Below are 23,363 nucleotides of genomic sequence, written 5' to 3'. Positions count from 1 at the left end.
TTTGTGGCCCATAATATTTCTTTCACAACATGGCAATGATGGAAGGCTCTGTATGCTGTCACTGCTACCTTTTAGCTTTTCCCATGTATTCACTTTCCCATTTTATGTTGTGACATTGTAGGTAGAATCTGTTACCCTCCCATCTGCTGTTGACCACCTCTGGGGCCAGGCTCATTTCTGAATGTCATTTACTATTCTGAAATACATGCTTAGCAGTGAATCTGTAAAAATGATTTGCTACGTCATGTTGCTTTTTTATAGAGGTGAGAGAGAATTACATTTTTTAAATAAAACACTTCAGACAAAGTAAATATTAAAATAGTAATGCCTCCAGATGCTGGCACTGTCAAATATGCATCCGTTCCATTTATCAGTCTCTCAACATGAGGGCTTTTTTTCTCCTGTCTCTCTCTTGAGTAAATGTGGTGCACTTTGTCTGCATGGAATGAAAATTGAATGTAATGACATAGTTTGCACAATCTGATGAACACAAAGGCATTAAATCTGTCACCTGGCTAGGTGGAATTTCCCAATGTGAGAAGCTCAAATGCTGAGCCAAACACCTGACTCTTGCATCACCTCCTGCTTGTTCTGATATAAGGCATATGCTAGCAGGTAAGTGTTGAGACACTTCCCAACCTGATCAGCAAACATATCTTGCCAGCTCATATCAATTAGCCCTCTTCCTTCCTGCCCCCTCCAACTGTCTGTGTAGTCTATGTAGGGCACAGATCCTCCCTAAGGACTGAGGAGTTGTGACCATTTCTCTGACAACCAGTACACACAAGAGGTGTGGATGATGGCAGCGTGGACTCTACAGGCTTACTCTGGGTACCCTGCTGGCTTACTGCTTACCCCAAGCTTGCATTAAGCCTGTTCCTACTGTGCCTTCCCTTCTGTTGATTAAATTAGCTTAAGACTAGCAAATATGTGATTGTAGACTCCAGTCATATATCCTGGATGATTACAATGTCAGTATGTGTCTAGTTGAACTCCCTTTTGCTTTGCTTTGCTTAAGCAGTGTGAAACTTTGAGTTTTATCTTTGATAGCTCTACAATTTGTGTTCATTGATAATAGATGCAAAACAAAATGAAATTCAGATTGTAGTGAACAGTCTCTTTCAATCTCTGGTTAATTAAATGGTGCTCTTCAGGAACACTGAACATGAGAAACTTGTTAGAAGACAAGGCTACCAAGGTATTGTGTGGGCTGTGTGCATGGGAAGTGAGGTTCTGATCTTTGTGTATGTTCTTCTTTTTGTTTGATAATACATCTCAATAAGGATTTACCACTAATGCCTTCAGTTCTCCTTGAACCGTATTGTGATGTTTGAATGTGTACTTACTTTAAATGCTTCTCTGCCTGTTGGCCCTAAGTGTGGGTGGAAATGTGTAAAAGATCAAATGGATATCATCTGTGTATTGTCTGAACACTTTCCATCTAATTCTGCCAAAGCCTGCAAGAAACACTGAGGACATTAATGTGGAAGAGTAATCTCAAAGTCAAAGGCCAAGCTGTTGTTATTCTTCAATACAATGAGCCTCATTCATTTGGAAATTGACGGAAAAATTAAATTAAGCATTTGCATGTACTGTAGATTGATGGAGGTCACATTTCCAACTTGCTTTGATTGCTTACATTGCAGACTTCCTTACAAAGCAGACAAATACTGGAGGTGATATTGCTTAGGGTGGATGTGGCAAGGATAGTTGTTTGCGCTTACCAATAATATTTAAATTGCATTCTTTCAGTGTGGAAATGCCAAATTCCAAATCTGGGCCCTAGAAGTACCCTTTTGCCATACATACAGCTACACCAAGACAACCTCTCTTATGGCTAAGGAAGGTTGGAGGTATTTTGTGCTTACTCTATTACATGTTATAGCTTGACTCTGTCTGACCCTCTACCTTTTTAATTATTAACAAAAAGAACAATCTAATAACAATGACTAGATTATAAACATCTCCTCCAGAAGTGTTCCCTATCCATCTCTACTAGTGCAAAAATTAAGATGAATCAAATAGAATTACCAGGAATGCGAGTGGAGGAAAACACAAACAAACAATAGTGATGATTCTTTGCATCCTCAAAGATGAGGGGGGTGGGGAGGAAAAATGAACAAGCAAATTTATATCCTGATCTTTTCCTCTGATTAACTGAGGACTCTTAGCTTATAGAGCTTTTTGATGGTCCAGAGCATCAAATAGGGGAAAATGAAGAGATCTTGACAAAGAATGCTCTGCACTGAAGACTGACATTACATCAGTAATGTATCCTTTTGTGAGCTTGATTATGATGAACTTAGATAAAATTGCATATTGTTTGTCTCATACTACTTAGTCATAATATGCCAAACTAAGTGTACTAATTCTAAGTATCCTGGGGTATTTGAGGCTTGAGTTAGACTTTTAGGACTACAATTTCAGCCTAGCCTCTAATGTGCCTCTGTAAATTATAGTGAGGTACAATCATGTATTTAGCCATCTGTGTGTGATAGATTGTGCCAGCAAATAATTGCATGTGCAAAAAATGAAAGCCAGTGTTTGAAAACCTGGCACTCTTACTCTGAAGTAATTTTCCATTTGTGATATATAATAGTATAGTAGCAAGTTAAAGTGCGCACTAACAATTATTTGAACAAAGCATCTCAGTTTTGCTGAAGGTACTGATGTTGAAGCACTATAAAATAGTGATGTGAGGGAAGAAGAGGAAAACTCGAAGCTTTGTCACTTCTCAGTGAAGAGACTACTCAATGCAATATAGAATTCAAAGTGAACATGTTTATCTGTGCAAGCATGTTAAAAACAACCAGGGCAAAAATTGTTTAGGAGCCATAAACCAAAGCTGGGAATATGCATTGGAGCAGCTTTGCAGCAGTCCTGTCTAGAAAAGGATTTAAGATTAAAAAAAAAAAAAAATTCTTGAACATCAGCCTGCTATATGGCTGCAGTGAAACTGAGGCAAGTGAATGCCAGCAGGCATTTCCTGAATAGGACAATAGAAAGATTTGAAGATGTTTGTATGCAAGGTACATGTTGGAACTCATCTAGAACTCTGCTGTAGAGGAAAACTATTAGAAAAGATGTTTAAAATGGCCAGTGATGAAGAACCCCCTGAAGATACTGGTCAGGTCCAATATCTGGTTATTAGCAATGTTTTTAAAAAAAAAAAGTAGCTCTCAAATAGGATTAACTTCTAGTATTTGTCTACTTATGTTTAATTTTGGCTTCCCAACAGTAGGACTTTTTGTCATTTGCCTTTGAACACATTTGTTACCAAAATTTGTTCCTTATTTATGTACTTAGAGACTGTGATCAGTTTCCATCTTAACCTTCTCTTGCTCAGGTGCAGATTCAGCTATACATTAGTGATGGAGTATCTTCCAAATTTTCATTATTCTTGAGGCTTTTTCTCCTCTCTTTTATTAATAGCATTTCTGGCTATTCTATTAAAAGCAAAGTCTGTATTCCAGTACTTATTACCCTAATGTCAAACGAAGGGAAATGAAACTTCTTGATTCCATCTTGCTATTCACTCCTTTCAAATGTGTTAGTATCAGAGCAGCCCTTTGGCAGCACTATTGTTTAGGATCCATACCCAGCTGACTGTTCACAATGACTCTGAAGCCCTCGTCACAATTTGTGCCTCACGGCCTGCACATCTGCACACTGTTCCCAGATTAACAGCCTCAATAGCGACATAAAAATATAATCACTGGGCAGCAGGTTATTCTGTTTCTCTGCAACTCCAGTATTAGTTTGGGGTAAAGATTTCAGCACTAGATAACATGAAGTGAGATGATGGAGACCTTAAACTGTAAGAGCTGAAAATTTCTGTGCACTAAGTCGAGGTGATGATATATTGTCTCTGTGCCAGTAACTACTTAATTGATATGCATAGTTGCTGGTAATGACTCCCCTTCTCCTCCATTTCAGGCCAATCCAGCAACTGTATCGGTGCCTCACAACACCATGAGGGAACTTTCAAACTGAACATCCCATCAGCAAATACCTCTGACTTTCATTTATGAAACAGAAGGCAAGAATCAAATGTTGCTCAAGAAATAAAATAACACATTATTATAGGTAATGGTATGCAAATTGGCTTAAGCCTCTATAGACAGTTCTCCAAGCTGCATCCACTCTTCAGGATGTCCTGGTTGGTCTTCCAAAGCTGAAGCACATACTTCTTGTGAATGCGTTTCCCTTCCTTGTTTTTTTTTGTGAGGTGGAGCCACTGTTTTAAAAAGTAAAATAAGGATGATAAACAACTGTGTCCCAAACTTCACATGTGTGGGAGGCTTTTCAGTAAGGTACTTATTGGTTCTTATAAAATGTCTTGCACTCTGACTGCTGTTACTGTAACTTGGCTTCTGTACCCTATGTCTTGAAAGTCTTTAAAGATGGAGGCTAAAGACTTTCTCCAAAGGCAGTGTGTTTTCTGCAGTGATGAACTGCAAAAATAAACTGCAAAAGACTGAGAGTTCAGGAAATGGTGTGATTGAATGCTTCTGGACTTCTTTGTAGCAACTCCATCTCTTTTTCCTCCCTGCATATACGAGATAGACTTCCAACCCCATATTTTTAGCTGGCCTGTATAAACCATTGAGCAACACAGAATAAAAGCAACTGGAGATCTGAACTCCTTGATATTTAGCTCAGGCCCTTTTGTGGGATTTGACTTTAATAGTAACTCAAATAATGCAAGAGTCTATTGTCTTTGTAGTCTCTCTGGATGTGAAGTCTTGTTGAAGAACTCTGCTGCAAAGAGACATACCTTACACCTTTCTTGTCCTGAATTAAATTTGCAGGTGTATCTTTCTAGGAAAATGTGACAAGAATTGGCTAAAATCTTTTCCCAAGGTCATTGTTCCTGCTATGAATCTGTATTACCAGAACTGCTTTGGTACTGCTTTTAAAATGTGACAATTTTCATGGGTAAATAGGAAGTTGGACAGAACTGTCTCTGAACCTATTCTCAGTTTGTGTTATTATATAGTCATACAAGTTAGAGGTTATTTGCTATTTCATATTTGGTGGTGGCTCAGAGCAAGTGCATCGTAGGTTGAAACTATGGTTTTGTGGGTTTGTTATTTCCAGAAAGTGAAAAAACTTGCATGTTAGAAGTTCAGTCTCTGTAATAATGGATGCCTTTATAAAAAGAGTAAGAACTTTTGTATGGTGTTTCAAAAATGCTGAAAAAGCTGAGAGGGACTAATAAAGCATAGAGACTACAGTCGTAAGGTACATAACTAATTAGTTGCAAAATGGACAAAGTCAAGCAAGAATATCAGTAATCACAAATTTGAAAAAAAAAAAAGGAAAAAATTTGGTTTAGATATGTTAATGAAGAATCAAAGTCATTGCACTTTTAATGCATTTTGTTTAATTGCTCCCAACATGCTGAAAAGCTAGAATAAAATATGGAGCTGCCGTTAGTACTCTTGGGCCTTTTCCAGAAACAAATCTAGGCAGCACTGATCTTTAATCTCCTTTAGAATAATATAACCCTGGAGTCCATTACTCAAAACTTAAATTTAAACTAATGTAGAAGAGAACAAAATGTGTGTCCCAATGTGAGCCAAATGATACTTAAAAGGAGTCTAAATTTGGTAAAGTCATGTTGTCTTTCATCTCCTGCATTATTAGCATTACGATCACAGGGATTTCTCATATGCTATATGCTATTGGAAACTTATAGCTGCTGTAGTTTTGCTGGACCTGACACTAATTTATCACTATTTAACTTACCCATATCTACAACTGGCTCTGAATTTGGCCATTCTTTGTTATTTCAATGGCTTGTGGTGTTTTTTTTTTTTTAAACCCCTCCTTCCCCACCATAATATGAAATAATCCCTCTTTCCCACTTACTAATTTTAAGTCTCAGATGTCCTTTCTCTGTTTCCATGTTACTGACTGGAGTTTTTAAAATCATTGGAGCTTCTCTCTCCATCTTGATCATTTCATTGCCTTGAAATATAGAAGAGGTAGTGATCTCTTTCCCCCCCCGCCCCTTTTGACTCATAGGTGGAGTCTCAGAGGACAACAGAGGAAATCATGCTGTCAGCTTAATACAGGTCCATCAGTAAGACTTGATATTGGTAATATGCATGGAATGAATCCATTAAAAAGGCAAAGAATAGTATTTATGAAAATACAGCACTTGCAGCAATATTTTGCCTTGGCATCAGCCAAGAAATATATTCATGTAGAGTGACATAACGTTCAGTGAAGTGGAAAATAGTTTATGTAAAATCGTCCTCACTATGAAATTGTATCAATATACGGGAAAATAGGAGAGATTTTTTTTTAAAGGTAAGAAGTAAAGCTGTTCTGTTGCTTCATGAAAAGGCTTTTACATGTGATAAAAATTAGTTTAGACAGCTAACCAAAAAAGCTAATTCATGGGAATTACCAAAGAAAACAAGTCATAGGCACAGTAACAAGAGGTTACATTAAGGTCAGGCCCTCATAAATGGTCATGACAGAGAATCGTATGCTCTTTTTGTCTGACCTGCATGAAATATCCGTGTTTGCCCTAACTCCTAAATGTTATTAGGTCTGTAGTCTCTCATTCATAAACCAGTCTTTGATAATCCTCTGATGGACGGTCATGATTTTCATTGTTGAGAAGATATTAATAACTTGGTGTTTTGGGTGCTCCTCATGCAGATAATCTCTTCCTACAGAAACAAGGGAGTGTAACAAGACAAAACCCTTCATTGAATAGGTTTGATTCCCACCCAAATGTTCCAGCCCCTGGGGATGTGTGCAAGGCCAGAAATGTCTTTCAAGCCTGAGTTCTCACTGTTCTTCTCCAATGCCATTGGAGTTGTGGCTCTGAGGTTCTCATCAGCTGCTGCCACTGCTCTTCGAGGAAATATAAAAGGAGGTATAGAGTAGTTAATGCAGCCTCAGGCTTAGGCTGTGTGGTTGTCAGCTCTTTTCTCTTGCTATTCCCCTTTTGTTTGGGCCTACAGCCAGATCCTTAGACTTTCATCTTTAAAGAAATGGTGCTGGAAGGGCAAGGATGAAAGTGCAAAGGATTATGCACTCAATTACTTTTAGGCAGATGGTTTCTGTGAGCCACAAAATCCCTTCCAAAGGGATGGAGAGAAAGGTAGATGTGGGTTTTTTTTAAACGACTTTTAATATTGAAGGTACTTGCTTTATGTCTGTAATTATAATTCATGGTCTCAAGAGACTTTACCTTAAAAAATTACACCTTTACCTTTCTAGTTGTTAAAATGCAATGGTCTACTACAAAACTAAAACTGTCAGGAAGTTCTGGTATTATGCAGTTTGCATGCCCTGGTTTTTACTGGCCTTTACCACAGTAGCTAATTTTACTTGGAAAAGTTGGTTACCTTTGAAGAGCCAGCTTTCCAAAGCTTAGCACAGAAACCTGTGATTTTATACAAAATACATTGTTAATCTGTTTCTGGGTTTAAAAACAAAACAAAACTCTTTGAATTTGAAGCCTATAGAAACTGTTTTGTCGTCTTGTATCAACCATAGTAATGAGACTGTATTCTAGTGATGTCTTAGCTATTTCATTCTAAATGTTTATTGCATGAACTTCTGCATGTGTTCTGTTATTATATAACTTTGTCGGATATTTGATCTATGTGGGTTGTTTTTTTGAATTGTGCAACCACAAAGTCCAAGCTGTTCCTCAGCAGAGTTAGAATTACGATGCTCTGGTAATTTCTGAAGGGTATATTAAAGTCCAGAACTGTTTTTTTAATTGGCATTTTCTTCATTTGACCAATGTGTGGGAAATCAGAGGAGCTCAGTCTGAGTTTAGGTAAGTTCTCTATCTCAGAATATCTGCAGTGGCTGCCTTTCATTTTGGTGGTTTTCTCTGAACTTTACAGTGTCTTATATTGGCCAATAGAGGAGACACCTGTGCAGACATCTAATGTCTGGGGTAAATGTGAAAAAGGCTTGAGGGATCAGCAATGAGTCTTGCTAAAACAGTGGATATGCTGCATGGAGCTGACAAACACTACCTTAGTTTTTGGCAGAAGAAAGTGTGCTTAGTGAAACTACAAAGTTTTGTATCCTGAATTCTGGAAACCTTATACACAAGTTAACCTCCATGAGCTGATCTCTGATAACAGGTATTACAGGTGACTGCCACATTGCATCAAAGTGATTTTCCTATTTGGGTAGTGGCAAAGTCTTTAAATGCCTAGACATATCACCATTCCAAACCAAGCACTGCAGTAATCAGGATTGTATGATTTGGGAATCAGCCTATTGTTCTAATTTGAGACAAGAACATAACTTTAAACAGAGCTTTATAATGCTTCCTTAAATATTGCACACCAGGTATTTTTATTCAAGAAATATTTTGTAAAAAGATAATCATTCTTTACTGGCAGCTTAAGAAAAGGGATGGGAAAGTGGACTCATTGTCTGTGCCCACATGGCACCAACTTTCATGTCACAAGAAGTTCTATTGTAACTTAAAATCTGCCTCCAGTGAATGCACATTCTTTGCATGCTGCTCCTGGATAGGTCTGTATAGTGCAAAGTATTTTTTTCCTAGAGATAGAATAGATTTTTTATATGTATATAGTTTCCTTCTTTCCGTGTAACAGTGCAAAGAAAATAATTCCCTCTTTCCACTTGTCCTTGTCAGTACAGCCAACTGCGATCAGTGGCTAGGTTGTATGCAGACAGCTTACTTTGTCTTTCCCTCAAAAGATCTTGAGCAAAAGGCAGCTTTAATGAAGGATATGTGTCAGTGAGTAGAGAAAGGTGTGTGGTGTGGTGTTTTTTTTTTTGTTTGTTTTTTAAATGCTTAATAGAGAGGAAGATGAGGAGGCAAAGGTGAAAATAGGGATATGACAGTCATTTTCTTTTTCTTGGGAAATAAGAGGACTACTAACACCCTTAAATAACGATATGGTGGGATTGGGTTGAACTATTTAGACTGAACATGATAGAGCCGTCCTTGGGAGCAGAAGCTATGATGTTGCAGGAATAAAGGTGTCTCCACAGATTGATTAAATGAAATTTTCTGTAGCAGGGAAAACGGGGAATGGAATCGGATCAGTAATGCTGAATCAGATCAGTAACGCTGCAGGGTCTTTTCAGAGCTGCTCAGCACTTTGAATTTGTACCAGTCTCATAGAATCACATCTTCCATCTGCTGGTTGGGGCATATTAGAACACTTTCTTGTTCTCTGCTATTTACAAAACCACAGATTAATTATAATGACTGTAAGGAACCTGCTTTGTGATGCAGACCAAGTGTTTGGTATCCCTGTGTGATACTTGAAAACAGTATGGAGACTTATGAAACAAAGTTGGGAAAAAGGCTGGTCATAAAGAAAAACTGCTATTTAGAGGATGAAAGTCCTCAATGTATAAAAAGTTGTCCTCAGAGAGAAAGCCAAGACTGATTCACTCTTGCTTTAACCTTCTGTACTGAAGGCAAACAAGCTTAAGGTACAAACAGACTGAGAATTAATTGGTGTAATTAACATTTTGTGATTATAATGACTTCTAATCAATACTCTATGCAAATAGCTGTATTGATGTGTTGAACAAAGGGGGCTACTTGTATTTGGATGAAAGGGAAAAGAAAAACCCCAACGCTTAAAGCCCTAGTGAAATTCAAACCTTTCAGCTCAGGTAAAGTCCTGACCACATCTTTTTCAAGGTAAAAAGAAGATCCTTTAGTGACCTATTTAATTAAAATGGCTCTGATACATTTGCTGACTAAACTTCATAAAATGAAGTGACTGGAGGATGAAGCACATTCCCTTGCTGACAGTTCCCTCTGCTAAACCACTGTGTTTCATCAGGTTAACAAAGCAAAACAGAGAAACCAACCTGATGAGCTCACAGCAGTGAGACCCCTTCCTGTGGCAGGAGTAGCCTGGGACTTGGATCAGATGTCAAAAAGCAAATGGGAGATCAAGGAGTTTTCAAGGCCAGGAGGGAGAGGGTTAGAGGCCTCTTTTAAAACAAGTGAAGGGGGTCTGACTTCTTTCTCTGTCTCTGGAAATCAGCATCACATTGTTCCTCAGTTCTTTTTCTTTCCGAAACCATATTTAGAATAGGTAGGTTAGTCATCAGAAAAGGTTAGACAAGAGCTTCTGGTTTTTGCCACGCTCCAGCCTTCAACTTCATGTGGTAAACAGTACCTTTAGCAAACTTTGATTTGCCAGTGGTTTCCAAATTTTTTCCTCTTTCAAATAAGAATTGGAGACTAGGCAGCAAAAAAGTACAACTACTACTAAACTTAAATACTTCCTGAAAAATCTATTTAGGTGTACGATGGAATAAAATATCTTTCACTTTGAGTCTTAATGTTCAGAAGTAGCAGGAGTTGGTTTGGAATAGTGGTTTATAAATCTTCAGACATAAGGTGAGTCCTAAAATGTCAAGGGATTAATCTTTTGCAATTGGAGATTAGCATACATTTATGGTGGGACTCAATGAGGATTTCCAACCTAAATGATTCTATGAAATATGTTTCAGGCCTTCAGTTTGGGTGGTGATGGATATCATCTCACAGTGGACAGGACAGCATGAGTGACAGGCAGTCTGAGGACTGTGACAAGTTAGTATTTCCAACATCTGTTAGTCCTGTGTAGTGAAGACTGTATAATTGCCTTTTGTGATAACTCTACGCTTGACCGATGCTTTTTGAAAGAGAAAACAGTGACAAAGTAAATGAACAAGGACTTTGTGTATACAGTCTTGATCTTGTTTTTAGAGATAAAAATGATTTTGGTTTTTGTATTCTCAAAGGAAAAGCCACCTTGGTGCCTTTCTGCTAAGAATGTTTAAAGGGTTGCTGGAGTTTGTAATTAATGTGGCATCAGTTTTGTAAAACTTGCAAGCCTTTTGGTGTGTCATAATGAGGCATTAAACTTTTGAAGACAGTAAGTTCCTCAGTCTTCAGAGAGGAGGCAGTCCATGCCAGGTATTGGCCAAAAATAGCTGTTGGGATTTCACCCAGTAAGCATGTGTCTCATCAGCATTCTGCAGTGCTGCCAAAGTTTGCTATAGCATGAAGGAGAAAGAAACAAAGAAACTTAAGGAGAAGGGGGAAAGGAAGCGAATGAGAAGAAAAATTGCTTTTCAGCTTTTTATTGGAACTATTTTGGTTCCCAAGTGAACCTGAACAGCATCTTAGGTGATAATGTGGGGAAGTTAGAATTTTTGGCACCTGAGTAGGAAACATTTGCAGTTTGGGCACTCTGAAGGGATTGGAAAGAGCTAGTTTAAGTGCTTTGTTAAACAGTGCTAGAATGGACTTTTTGTACATTCCCAGAGCCTTGCTGAACTGGGACCTTAGTCTGGCTCCAGTGGTAAAAGTGCCCAAAATAAATCCTGGGTCTTTAAACTTGAACTGCCATGGATTGTGCTCCCTTATTAATGAAGGTCTCATGCTTCATATGTACATAAATATCTGTTTAACTGCACTGGAAGTATAAAGGGATGATTGAACTGGCTATAAATGCCACATGGTAGAAGAAGTCTCAAATGACAATCAAACAATAGATACTTCTGTTTCTGTAGTTTTTTTAATTATTATTTTTAGTATAGGACAGCATAGAGTGCAGTTACCCAGAGAGAAGAGACATTCAAAGGCAATTTGAGTCCTGCTTAGGTCTGCATTCATCTAACATTGCTTTCACTGTGTCGCTTAGAATAGCAGATAGTGGCTTTCCCTCTGAAGAGTTCCTCTCTTGTTTGTGACTGATAATGCTCTCGTCATTCTGATGGAGCTGCCAGAAAGACTCTGAAGTCAATGTGTTAAACTCCAATCATCAGGAAGTTGCCAAGGTGTCTGTCACACCTTTTGAAGATGTAAAGCTGAGAAGTTCAAAAAGTCACTTAGCAGGACATGGGTGGCAGCCACACTGCCACTACTTTTTTCCTAGAGAAACAATCCCTGTGAATTTTTCTCTATGTAGATGTGGCCTTTTCTACACATCTGTCCCCTCATACCTCATCTCCCACCAATAAATTTTGAATTAAGTGATTAGAAGCACAGTGGTCTCAAAATATTGAGTTATTAGATATGTCATGAAAACAAACGGTGCTAGTTCCCTAACATACATACAGGCTGCTGTGCAACCCTCCTCACATACTGAAGAGTTCTTGTAGCCAAGAGTCCTTACGAACCATGGGGAAATTTTGTTTGGCACATGATCTAAGTGTGCAGGATATAAGTGTTTGGTAACTTTGTTTGACCTCCTGCTTCCAGAATGCCTTGTCTCCACACAAGGGAAGTGTGCTGCTTATTGCAGGTAGAATAAATTGATCTTCTGACTTCCTAGTGTTATAAAGGTCCTTCACAGCTGTATCTGTGGTGTTTGCTATCATACTGTAGCCTTGCCTGATGGTAATAAAAGTTTGAAAGTTCTGTCTGCACTTATGGTGTAAGAGGGATTTGACTAAGAGCAAAATCTACGGGCTCTAAAGTATGCATGCAGAAATTCAGTTGCTCAAGGGGCTTTTCTGCTTTGTCCTCAGCACAGCATAAATTGTCAGGATCCAACTGCAGGCTCTAATGTTTCAACTGCGAAAAGAAAAGTACAAAAAGCCTTTTCTGGGAATGTCTTTGATTTGGCTAAGGAAGTGGAGACTGCTCTGTATCTACCTGAATTCTACTTCTGAAAAAGATCAGATAAAATATTTCTACCCTTTGTACCTGTAAAAGATAGAAAACTGAAATCTGAGGAGTCCCTATAGACTTCAGGAGTATTCTTCAGTCCATTTACTGGCTTAGCCTCTTATTCACTTTCATATTTGCTTTGTATTTGGCTGATATAACAGTGGCTTAAAATCAAAACACTTTGAATACCCTGCCTCAGTAACTTGCTGTGTGCATCTTGTGTGCTACTTCTCTTCCAGAGGATTATTGCCATATGAAGATGCTTGTTTCTGCTGCTTGTGTCATGAAATATCTCTGTGTAATGCTTCTGATATTGACAAGTGACATTTGTTTCTGGCATGCTTTTTGCTTTACTTTTAGTATAGGAGCATGTAGTAAATATTCAGTACACACTTCTGAAAGGCAGGACTGGGAGTGGGACCTTCTAAGCCACTTTGGTACTCTTGATATCTTTAAAACTGTTACTTGGTTCATATTTATTTCTGCAGCACTGTTCCATACTATTGTCAGAACCACACTAGAAATAATAGCCACAGTAATAGCATCAACACCTTTTCAAATCAATTAATCCCTTGGAATTCTCTTGAGGGGAGGGAAGAAAGGGGGGGGGAACAGCAAACCCAAAAATAGCCCTTTGAAAAGAATTAGCTTGAGACCATAAGGTGAATTAGAATAGAAACCTAACAAACTGTACTGGGTAAGTACAAATGTATGGTATTCTGCAGCCTATAGAGAGCTGTCAGGCTGGAACACGGTGCTTACAGTGCAGAAGCTGGGATTGTGAGTGTATATTTAGCAGAAAGAATAGTTTCTCGTGACCTGGCACAGGATTCACAGAGGCAAACCAAAGTAGTTGGGCAGAACAAGGTGTTTTGTAAAGACCGACTACAGAGCATGCGTGTGCTCTGTGAACCACCGTCTTACTGAGCTGCGTGGGTGGCAGAGGCCACCAGACATGGTGATAGAGACAAACATGCCTGAGGTTCGTCATATGGGAATCTTAAAGCTGATCTGGATTCCTTAAGATTTGCCTGGTTACAAGTTATAACTTCTACTTTTTTGTTCCTTGGCCTTAACTTGGAATAGTAGTTGTGAAACTTCTACAGTTCATTTTGTTCTGCTGTAGGTTCTTTTATTTGCCTCTAGGTGAGCTCTGGGAAATATTAATAATTGAGATTAAACCACTTTTATCCCACTGTGAGCCTGCACCTCCGTTTATTTCTAAGAACTCTTCCTCACATTTGTCTGCCAATACTGATACAGCTGGACCAAATGCATTTTTCCTTTCCTCCTCTTCTGGATGAGGATGAGAACAGGCATTTAACTGAGCTGGTGCAATACTTGGTGGACTCCTGTTGCTGTGCTATTCTCTTCTTGCCCCTACCCATCTCTGCCTATCCTGTGTCAACCTGATTTTTAAAAAACTCAGGCCCAGTCTTCTGTCCTCAACATAACAGCAGCCAGCACATCCTTGAAAAGACTTCAGTGACATGGAGAAGAGGTTTTTAGGAAGTCTGGGATTTGTTTACAGCTGATGTGTGCTAAAATGAGGTCAGGCAGTTAAGGCGAAATTTAGGCCTTCCTCACTGTTCCCGTTTGCCACTCTGCCGTGTCGTGAAAATACGTGTTAGTCTGGTTCATTAGCTAAAGGTGCGCAGGACAGTTGTCCTCATGATGCTCCATCTCCACTAGGAAAATATGCTTAAAGATGATTTACACTTTAATCTTTCCATGGGGTTATGTCCATTGCCTTGTTCTACAGTCACAAGTGTAAAGCTCTGAAATATTTTAGTTGAAAAAAGACAATAAATAATTTTCCTTCTCCTTAAATGGTGGCACTTTTTTTGGTGACAAATATATGAACACATAATAGATTATTACATAGTAAGGTCTTCAGAAATAGACAAACATTTATATGGTGGACTGTTTAGAAATGGATATCTTCTGATTGTTAATGAAATCAGACAATGCAAATTAAGTGAAAATGAATTAGAGCTGATGCCTGGCAGACTAGCTGTTTACAAGATTCTTCTGTGTGCTCTAGTGTGTGGGCTATTTTTGCCAAGACTTACTAAATGATTCAATGATACTGAAATTAGAATTAAGACTGTCAGAGGTGTTTGTTAAAATTCTGCTATTTGTTCTTCAAAACATAATCAATTAAAAAAGGGGTCTTTGAAAATAATGAGAACAAATGAGAAGTCAGGAATTAGCCAAATAATCACTTGACTGCTTCTGTTTAGAGAAACCAGAGAACTCTTCCCAGTCATAATTAAAAATTACGCAAATGTTTAAGTTCACGGGGTGTATGTGTCTGCAAGAGAGAATAAGCTGTAAAACTGCCTCCTTGTCTGCAGGAAAGAAGCCAATAAGGGTCACATTTAACCTTTCCTATGACCAAAAGCAATATGTTCTGAACAAATGATTAGAAAACCCATTTACTGTTCCAAGTATTTGCTATCACCAAGCAAGATCCTTTGAGCTAGCTTATGATTCTAGAACTAATCATATTCCCAATTATATGCTTAACAAATTATTGATTTGCATAGCCTAAGCATACAAAGCATCAGCCTGGATTAATGTCTTATTGTCCCAGGGATTATATGAATAGAGTGAAAAAGGCAGACCATAGTAAATATTAGAGTCTGAAAAAAACCAAATATGATACCTCAGGTAAATGTAGCAAAACTCTGAAAAAAACCAAGAAGGCTGATTGGATACTGAGGTCCACCTGGCATCAGCTTTACTTAAGGATTGAGCAGCCTGGCTGTCAGTAGTGGATTTTTGAGATGCCTTGCTCAAGAAGTCCTCACAAGCTTTTCTGAGAAAAATGGGCACTCAGTTTTTGGGAAAACCTAAAGGTTTTAGTGATTAGACCAGAATTTGACATCATGTTCTAGAAAGAAAACAAACAAGTATTGTTGTGCCATCCCACTCCCCAACTAATTCCTATGCTTAATTCAATTTCCTCCAATTTTTGGTGTCTAAGTTTGGAAACCCAGACTTGAACCAAAATACCTATTGTAAAAATGGGAGTCTAGAGCATTTTAGGATGAGATCTCTAAAAGGTCTTTCATTTCGTTGCCTCTGAACTTATACGCAAAGCTTTTGAGGCTAGGAGGATTGGCAACAACACAGAGTGCTCCATTCACATAGGATAATAGTAATTAAATGTACAGTGGAAGCCTCTATGTGATTCTGCCAAAATTACTGAAATTATATTGAGCCAAATTTATGTCTAGTGCAACTCCAGCTGTGTCAGTGGTCCTGGTACATCCAAGCACAGAGAGATGATGAGTCATGAGGAAATGTATATATCAAAGGAAAAGGAGAGCAAATGGGTTATTGTAGTACAAATACGGAACAAGTTTCTAAAATTATGTGTCATAAAAGACAGTATTTTTCATATTTTCCCAGCTGGTTAAAATTTAACTGAATGATTTTTTGGTTTGGGAGACTGCGTACAGGGTTTGGTCACAACTGGTGTAGGGAGGGGAAGCCTTTCATAAAGAATTGCTAACAAATGGGATTCAACACTCAAGAGGCTCAGATGGCCTATTAATTCTGGTTCTGGCTTTCTTCCAAAACAACTGTGCTTCTCTTTTAATTCATGGCTAATTTCTACCAGAGATACCAAGAGACCATTTCTTTTTTCGACAGGAAGCATCCACATTGCTTAAATGGATTCGTACGAGGGGCTTTAGTGAGCAGACATTGATTGGCTCGTCTCTGGGGCCTGGCAAAGGCCTGATGGGCACTGGTTTGACATAGGCAGCAAATGAAATACGACCTCCTGTAAACAGGCCTGAGCTTTTGGGCCTTTGTGGTATCTGGTAGCTGAGGGCCTTTTCAATCCCTTTTAATTAATGAAGTGATTTGACTTGACTGAGATTACACTTACAATAATGAATTAAAAAGTAATAAAAAGAAATCTCTTAACAAATATGCAACAGGGAACAGGGACCAAATTCAGTACGTATCTGATCCCCAATGTATATCTTATTTCTGTATGCACTTCAGATCAATGACTTTAAAAGGGAGGCTTTTATTTTCCAAGCACTGACATCTGCATTCTTCGTATTTTCAAGTGCTTTTGTATAGCAGATTAAAATTATTATGATCTTATATGCCTATATGATTAATTTAGTCTTTTGTTATCTCTTGTGCTAAATCTCTCTATTCCTCAGGATTCTTGACATCTTTTTCTTGCCACTTTCACGCAATATTTGCTCCTGTGTAATGGCACAGTTTGCTGGATAGCAGTAGTCACTACATATATTTTGTAATGGGAATACAATCATCCAGTGTCTCTTCTGGTGGTCACATAGTGAGTGTGAATCTATGCCCAGATCAGTTTAAATTATCCCTCTTGGTGTTATGTCTGAAATCACTCCTGTTTGTTCCCACTCCCCCATTGTTCTTGAAGTTGACATGCGGTAGAAATGATCCTAAATTTACTTAGAGAACAGTCATATTCTGATTCTGTCTGACGGGTATGTTATAATTTTGGAGATGTGACTCACTTTCACAAACTTTTCTTCCAGTCTGTTTTGAGTTCAGGTGTGATTTAAGGTGGTTCACATCTCAAACTCCACAGTGATGGTTTGGGGCCATTCTGATCCAAGAAAAGAATGCGACTAGCTTGGACTTCTCCCTGGTATTATGTTTCAAGGTGTCAGAAGTGTTTTGTTTGCTAGCTGAGAGTGTGCTTTACTTCAACTCCTGATTTAAATGCTCAAACCAAAGCAGTTGCTGAAATTAAAGGAAAACATGGGTTGATAGAATAAATGGATTTAAACCTCTGTGTTCTTGCCTAAAATGATGTGTCATTTAGGAGCTTCCAAGAATGTTAAGTATATTTAAGTGCATAGATGAGATTACCTATACAAAACAATGGAGGAAACTTCTGCCCTCAGAGTTACTGTGGGCAACAGTATTGTGTGTTTGGTCATGGATGCTCACAAAATACTGTGTGTGAGCAATACTGCAGTGAGATGTGGCACATGGGTGTCCTAGAGATTTCCACACACTCGTGATTGCCACTCTGCAGGAACTGCAAGACCACTGTAGCCATCAATCTGTTTTCTTGTATTACAGCATGTGCTTAACTTTTTTAGTTAATTCAGTTTCTTACCCTTTATCACAACAAATTGTCTTCCTCTGCTGCAGGACAGGTTTATTCTATTTGCTAAAGCCTGAAATTCCTCTTTCATATATTGGCCATGGAAGCTGCTCTTTTTTTCAGCTGTAAAAAGGAAACACTATCAATGTATGATTGAAGCAGAAAAGTTACAATTGTTCATCAGATTTTTTAAAATATTTTGTCATCTCAGAGACTAGAGCAAAAGAGGAGTAGAGGTGTCATAAAGGCCTTGTGTATGATCCACTGGGAGGTCATTAAAAAGCAGTTATACTTAGATACTATTGGGTTTTTAGGATAAGAAGCATCTTAACATGTAGAAGAGGAGGATTTAGAGTGGTAAACAATAAGCAGTAGCGTGGCAGTCAGTTAACTAACAAAACACCTCCTATTAAAACTTGAGTTTTCAGTGTTTATAGCTTCATTAAGGTGCGACTTAATCACACAAATTTGTAAGAAATACCTCCTTAATTGTTAAGGTAGCGGGAGAATTCATGCAAGTGCTTATCTTGTAATTTAATTCATTCTCTGTGGCTTAAAAGCGACCTAAAATTAAAAAAATTCTCCTGCGCTCCAGAGAAGTTTTGTTATAGATTTAAGCTTGAAACTGCAATAATTTTGAATGTATGTGTAGCCTTGAAAATTAATTTGAAATTAGGACTCATCAATGAATGAACAGCTGTGCTTAACAAATCTGGTTTTAGAGGCCAGGGATACTTACTGATAGGAAGGAGAATTAGTCTGTGGGTTATAAAGACTTTAAAAATGCTACCTTCTCTTCGTTTGTAACTTATTTTCAGTACTTTTAAGCTGATGCTATCCAATCGTCAAGTAATCTCACTTGAAGATTTATTAACTTTTATTTTCATCACTATTCCACGGCAGCTACTGTAGTTGAGAGCTGGAATTGCTGCACGTAACCCTCCAACCCCCACCCCTCGCTCCTGCCCCCCAGGGTGTATTTCGGAGCCTGGCGGCTCCGGGCACCTGCGGCCGCCCCAACCCACCGCAGCGTTCTGCGGCTGAAACGGGGGCACCCGGCCGGGAAGCGGCCCCCGAAGCCTCCGACGGGCCGGGGCAGGACGGGGCCGGGAGGGACGGACGGTGCGAGCCGGCAGCAGGTGGCAGCACCGCGCCGGGAATGGGGAGGCGCAGAGCGGCTCCGCGTCTGCCCCGAGGGTGGGGACCGGCCACCTCGCCTGGAGATGGCTCTGATGGAAAGATCTAAACGATCACAGGCCCCCCATCTGAAGTTTCAGTGCTCCTCGTGGAGATGCCATTGCTAAGGGTGGTCGGAGTTGGCTTGTTCCGGTGGAAAGTCAGCGATGTGGAAAAGGATGGCAAACAAGAAAATTTATTGGTGTCTCAGCAACTTAGAAGTATCGAAGTCAGATGGCATTACTAAGGTGCTGCTTATAGCTAAAGCAGCTACTGTGGTGGTGGGTGGCTGAAAGGAAAAAAAAATAACAAAAGTCATCTCTCTGTGGGAGATAGCAAGTTGACTTGAGCATAGGGAGATGGAAGTTGCCCACAAGTTATAAATAATCATACACATGCACACACTTACATTTGCATATGACTGTGATAACTCAGTTTAGTTATCTAAATATCCTGGTGCCACGACTTTCTTATAAAGTAGATGCATGTTCATTTTCTATATATGAGTCTGCTGGATTTGGTTTTTAGAAATAATGTGAATTTACTTGAAAAAATATGCTTGAGAAAAGAGGAACAAGCCAAACTACTAGAATAGAAGGGACACAGCAATATCAGGAAGGAGGGGAAAGAAATAAGATATATTTATTTGGCAAGGTGGTAAGAGGGCACTGTGGCTGAATGCCCACTGGAGAAGGCAGTGATAGCAAGAAGGTTTTTTTTAAACTTTAAATATGATCAAATGGAAAATGGAGAAACGATACTAAGGAAGGGGAAGGTGTGTGAGTGTGCTGGTTTGGTTGGGATAGAGTTGATCTTCAGAGTAGCTAGTATGAGGCTATGTTTTATATTTGTGCTGGAAACAGTGTTGGTAACACAGGGATGATGTGGGCGGGGGGTGCACAAGAAGTTGGGAGGGGACAGAGCTGACCCAAAGGATATTCCGTACTATACGATATCATGCTCAGTATATATTTTAGGGAAAGAAGGAGGAAGGGGGCGACATTTGGAGTGATCGTGTTTGTCTTCCCAAATCACTGTTATGTGTGATGAAGCCTGGCTTTCCTGGAGACGATTGAGCAACTGCCGATGGAAGGTACTGAATAAATATCTGTTTTGCTTCACTCCTGTGCACAACTTTTGCCTTACTTATTAAACTGTGTTTATCTCAACCCATGAGTTTTCTCATTTTTACCTTTCTGATTCTCTCCCCCATCCCACTTGGGGGAAGTGAGTGAGCGGCTGTGTGGTTTTTAGTTGCCAGTTGGGGTTAAACCACACTAGTGACTGAGAGCACCTTTCAGTACCTTATGAATAGCATTTTAGACAATCTAGATTTGAGGAAAAGACAGCTTAAAATAACATAGAAGAAAGATTCAGGAATTAAAAAATAGGTGATTAAAAACTATTTTCTCTTGTAAGACTTTGGAGAAGTGGGGGACAGGAAAAAAACTTTATGGAATATGGTAAAGACTTTGATATAACAGAATGGAAAGCTTGGAGATTATAAGGAAAGGAGAGTTGAAGAATTATGCTGAGAATGAGGAAACACCATGAGACAACTGAGATCTCTTCCAGGAGAACTGGAATAGGGGCAGTAAGAACTGGAGAGGGCCACCCTCAAATTGAAAGTATACTCTGTCCTTATTAGAATAGCAGGTGAATTGTAGAGGGTTCAGAAAACATGATGGAGTTCAGCATTTGGTAACTGAGAGACATGTTGGAAATGTGTGTTTTATTTTCTAATGTGGAAACTTTTTCAAGTGAGCTCTGTGACCCATTTACCTTCAGTTTCCCTTAAATCAGCTCTTTGGGTGTTACTAGTTTGATATTTTATCTGAGATTTATTAACAAGATTTGTGCTATGCTGCCATACTCCAGTTCCAGGCTGCATTGCTTTCCTGGCAGTGTTCATTTCTATGATCCCTCCAAAGTCCTGTGAAAAGGTGATGACAATATTTCATGAATTTGCATCCATGGATCTAATAGTGCTTGATGATAACAGTCAGCATACTTGTCCTCACTGTATAAACAGAGACTCTGTGCCAAGGATTAAAGAGGGTCATGAAAGATAGGTCCATTAGTCACTATTCAGCGTGACAGTCTGGATGGACAGTCATCCTGCCTGGAAAATTTCTGGCTTGGCATTTGATAGAAGGTACACCCAAGGAAAGATGTCAATGTTCTCTACACTCTCTTAGAAGTCTGCTGCTCCTCACTGATGAAGACAGCTTGCTGAGCTATGTAGGTTGTGATCTGACCTGCACATCCATTTTTGTCACTTCTATGGCTTTAGATTATGCACATTGCTTTTTATGCTAAACCAGATGATTTAAAAATTAAAAAGGAATAGTACTTGAGAAAAGCATGATTTCGGGAACTGTATATCATCCTAAATGCACTACTAGGTCACAGTTTTTAATGCAGCACTTACCTGTGGCAATATTTACATTATGTTGCTTCTTCCTTGCCTTCCGCTATGGGATCACCTCTCAGCGCATTGCCCTCTAGTATTGCCTAAATAAATACAAGAGTCAGCTATAGAGACCGAGTTATTTTTACTATTTTCATGTAATAACTGTGAGCCCTGCAGGCCTAGTGTTGGCAAAATACCATAGATTTGTCTTGTAGAGGCAGAAACCTCTAATTTCCCAAATAGAATTTTTGTCCCCTCTGCTGCACTGAATTTGTTATTGTTGCATGTTTTTCCTGGTGTTTCTAATGAGCTGTTAATGAGCTGCTAACTATGTATGTAAATTAAATGGGGTTAGACATTGAAAGGTTATCAAGAAATAAAATGCTGTATAATACTTCAAAGTATTATAAAATAGTGTCTTTAATTTTGCTGGCACAAAGTTGATATTTAATAACCTATAGCCTCAGTTCTTTTAAATGATGTTAATTTAAGACATTTTCAATCTGTACCTCAAGTGACATAGCAAACAAGTTCTTTAATTCCCCCTTCGTTACTAAGATATATCTGTAATGTATGTGTGGGTTCCTGTGTGCCTCAACTGAATGACCAAGTTATTAAAGATAGTTCAAGACCACTGGAGCTTACTGTAAATATTTTCGTTAGGATTTAATACAGTGGGTAAGAATGTGGCAATGGTGAGTGCTTTGGCTTTTAGGAACTATGATCCTGGCAGCTCCAGTCATCTTGCTTCTCAATTGTGGTTGTGTTTTAGCACCACGATGACAAGGGGTTGTGGAGCAGGCTTCGCCCAACACGAGGGTGGTGTGGTGGAAATCCTCACTGAAGGCCTCCGTCACCTCTGCAGAAAAGGGACAGTGTGGCCGTTCCTTTAATGTCACAGCAGACTGAGCTTAAAGAGCTGGTGAGGCAGAGCTCTGGAGGTTCACTGATGAAACCAAGATATATTGTGTAAATATTAATAGCTCTATTAGATGCTTTGGTACCGCAGGAAAAGGAGCTCCTCATTCTCTCTCAGTGCTGATCCCGGAGCTTGGCCACTTGAGAGCTCCCATGGCCTCCTCACCTGCGGAAAGCTGACCTGCCCATAGGTCAGACTGCACAAGTACTTACTGAGCTGAACAACCTGCACTTTAGTGTGGTTTTCACCTGGATCTTGTGCTATACAAGACTACTGCAGAGCAACCAGGCATCAGCTTAAGGGTGCATTGCTTTCAGTGTGGAAGATATAAGAACAGCCCAGAGTAATTTTTAGTTCAGGCATTTAGGAAGTCAGGAAACACAACCAGAGTGAAGAATCTAGGATTCTGCATCACAAAATGTAATTTAGTCTTTTGTTTGACAAGTGTAGTTTAGCTTAGATAATGTACATTAGTACTTCAGAGTATGCTAGCAAATGTTCTGTAGTATGTTTTGTGAAATTAATGAGATTGTGGTAATGAGACATTGCTACCACTCTTTGCTGTTAAATGTTTGCTGAGAAGTAGGACAGGGCAAAGTTCTTTATGGTGACTGACTCGTGAAGAAGTCTGGGTAAACTATGAGGAATTCTGTCAGACTTCAATGTAACTGGGTATTTGCTGTCTCATGTTGAGTATTATAAAGTTACCAAGTGTTTAAATCTGGCTTTTCTTTGTCATAATTTGAATGCTTGAAGATTTTGTGGAATATTATGGTTAGATTAGTAGCAGATTTAAATTGTTTTGGAAAACAAAAGAACTAGACAGAAGAAAAGCTGTGCTTTCTTGTCTTAGTTTTGCAGAGTAGCTGAAGGAATTTCACCATATTCAGTGATGTTTTAGGCCACGCCATATTTTACTGCCCTACCCAGCCCACAAGGATGGACTTGTTTTGAGTTTCACTGTACTTGGAGGTCTAGGATTAGATCCTTCACTATATTTTTCAGAGTTTTCATGGAACTATCCAATGTGTCACTATGTGATGCTGAAGCAAAGGGTAATTCTTTTTTTTTTTTTTTTTTTTTT

The sequence above is a fragment of the Caloenas nicobarica genome, chromosome 5 (assembly GCF_036013445.1).
Source record: "Caloenas nicobarica isolate bCalNic1 chromosome 5, bCalNic1.hap1, whole genome shotgun sequence".
Taxonomy (NCBI): domain Eukaryota; kingdom Metazoa; phylum Chordata; class Aves; order Columbiformes; family Columbidae; genus Caloenas; species Caloenas nicobarica.
Note: the sequence above shows the minus strand (reverse complement) of the source record.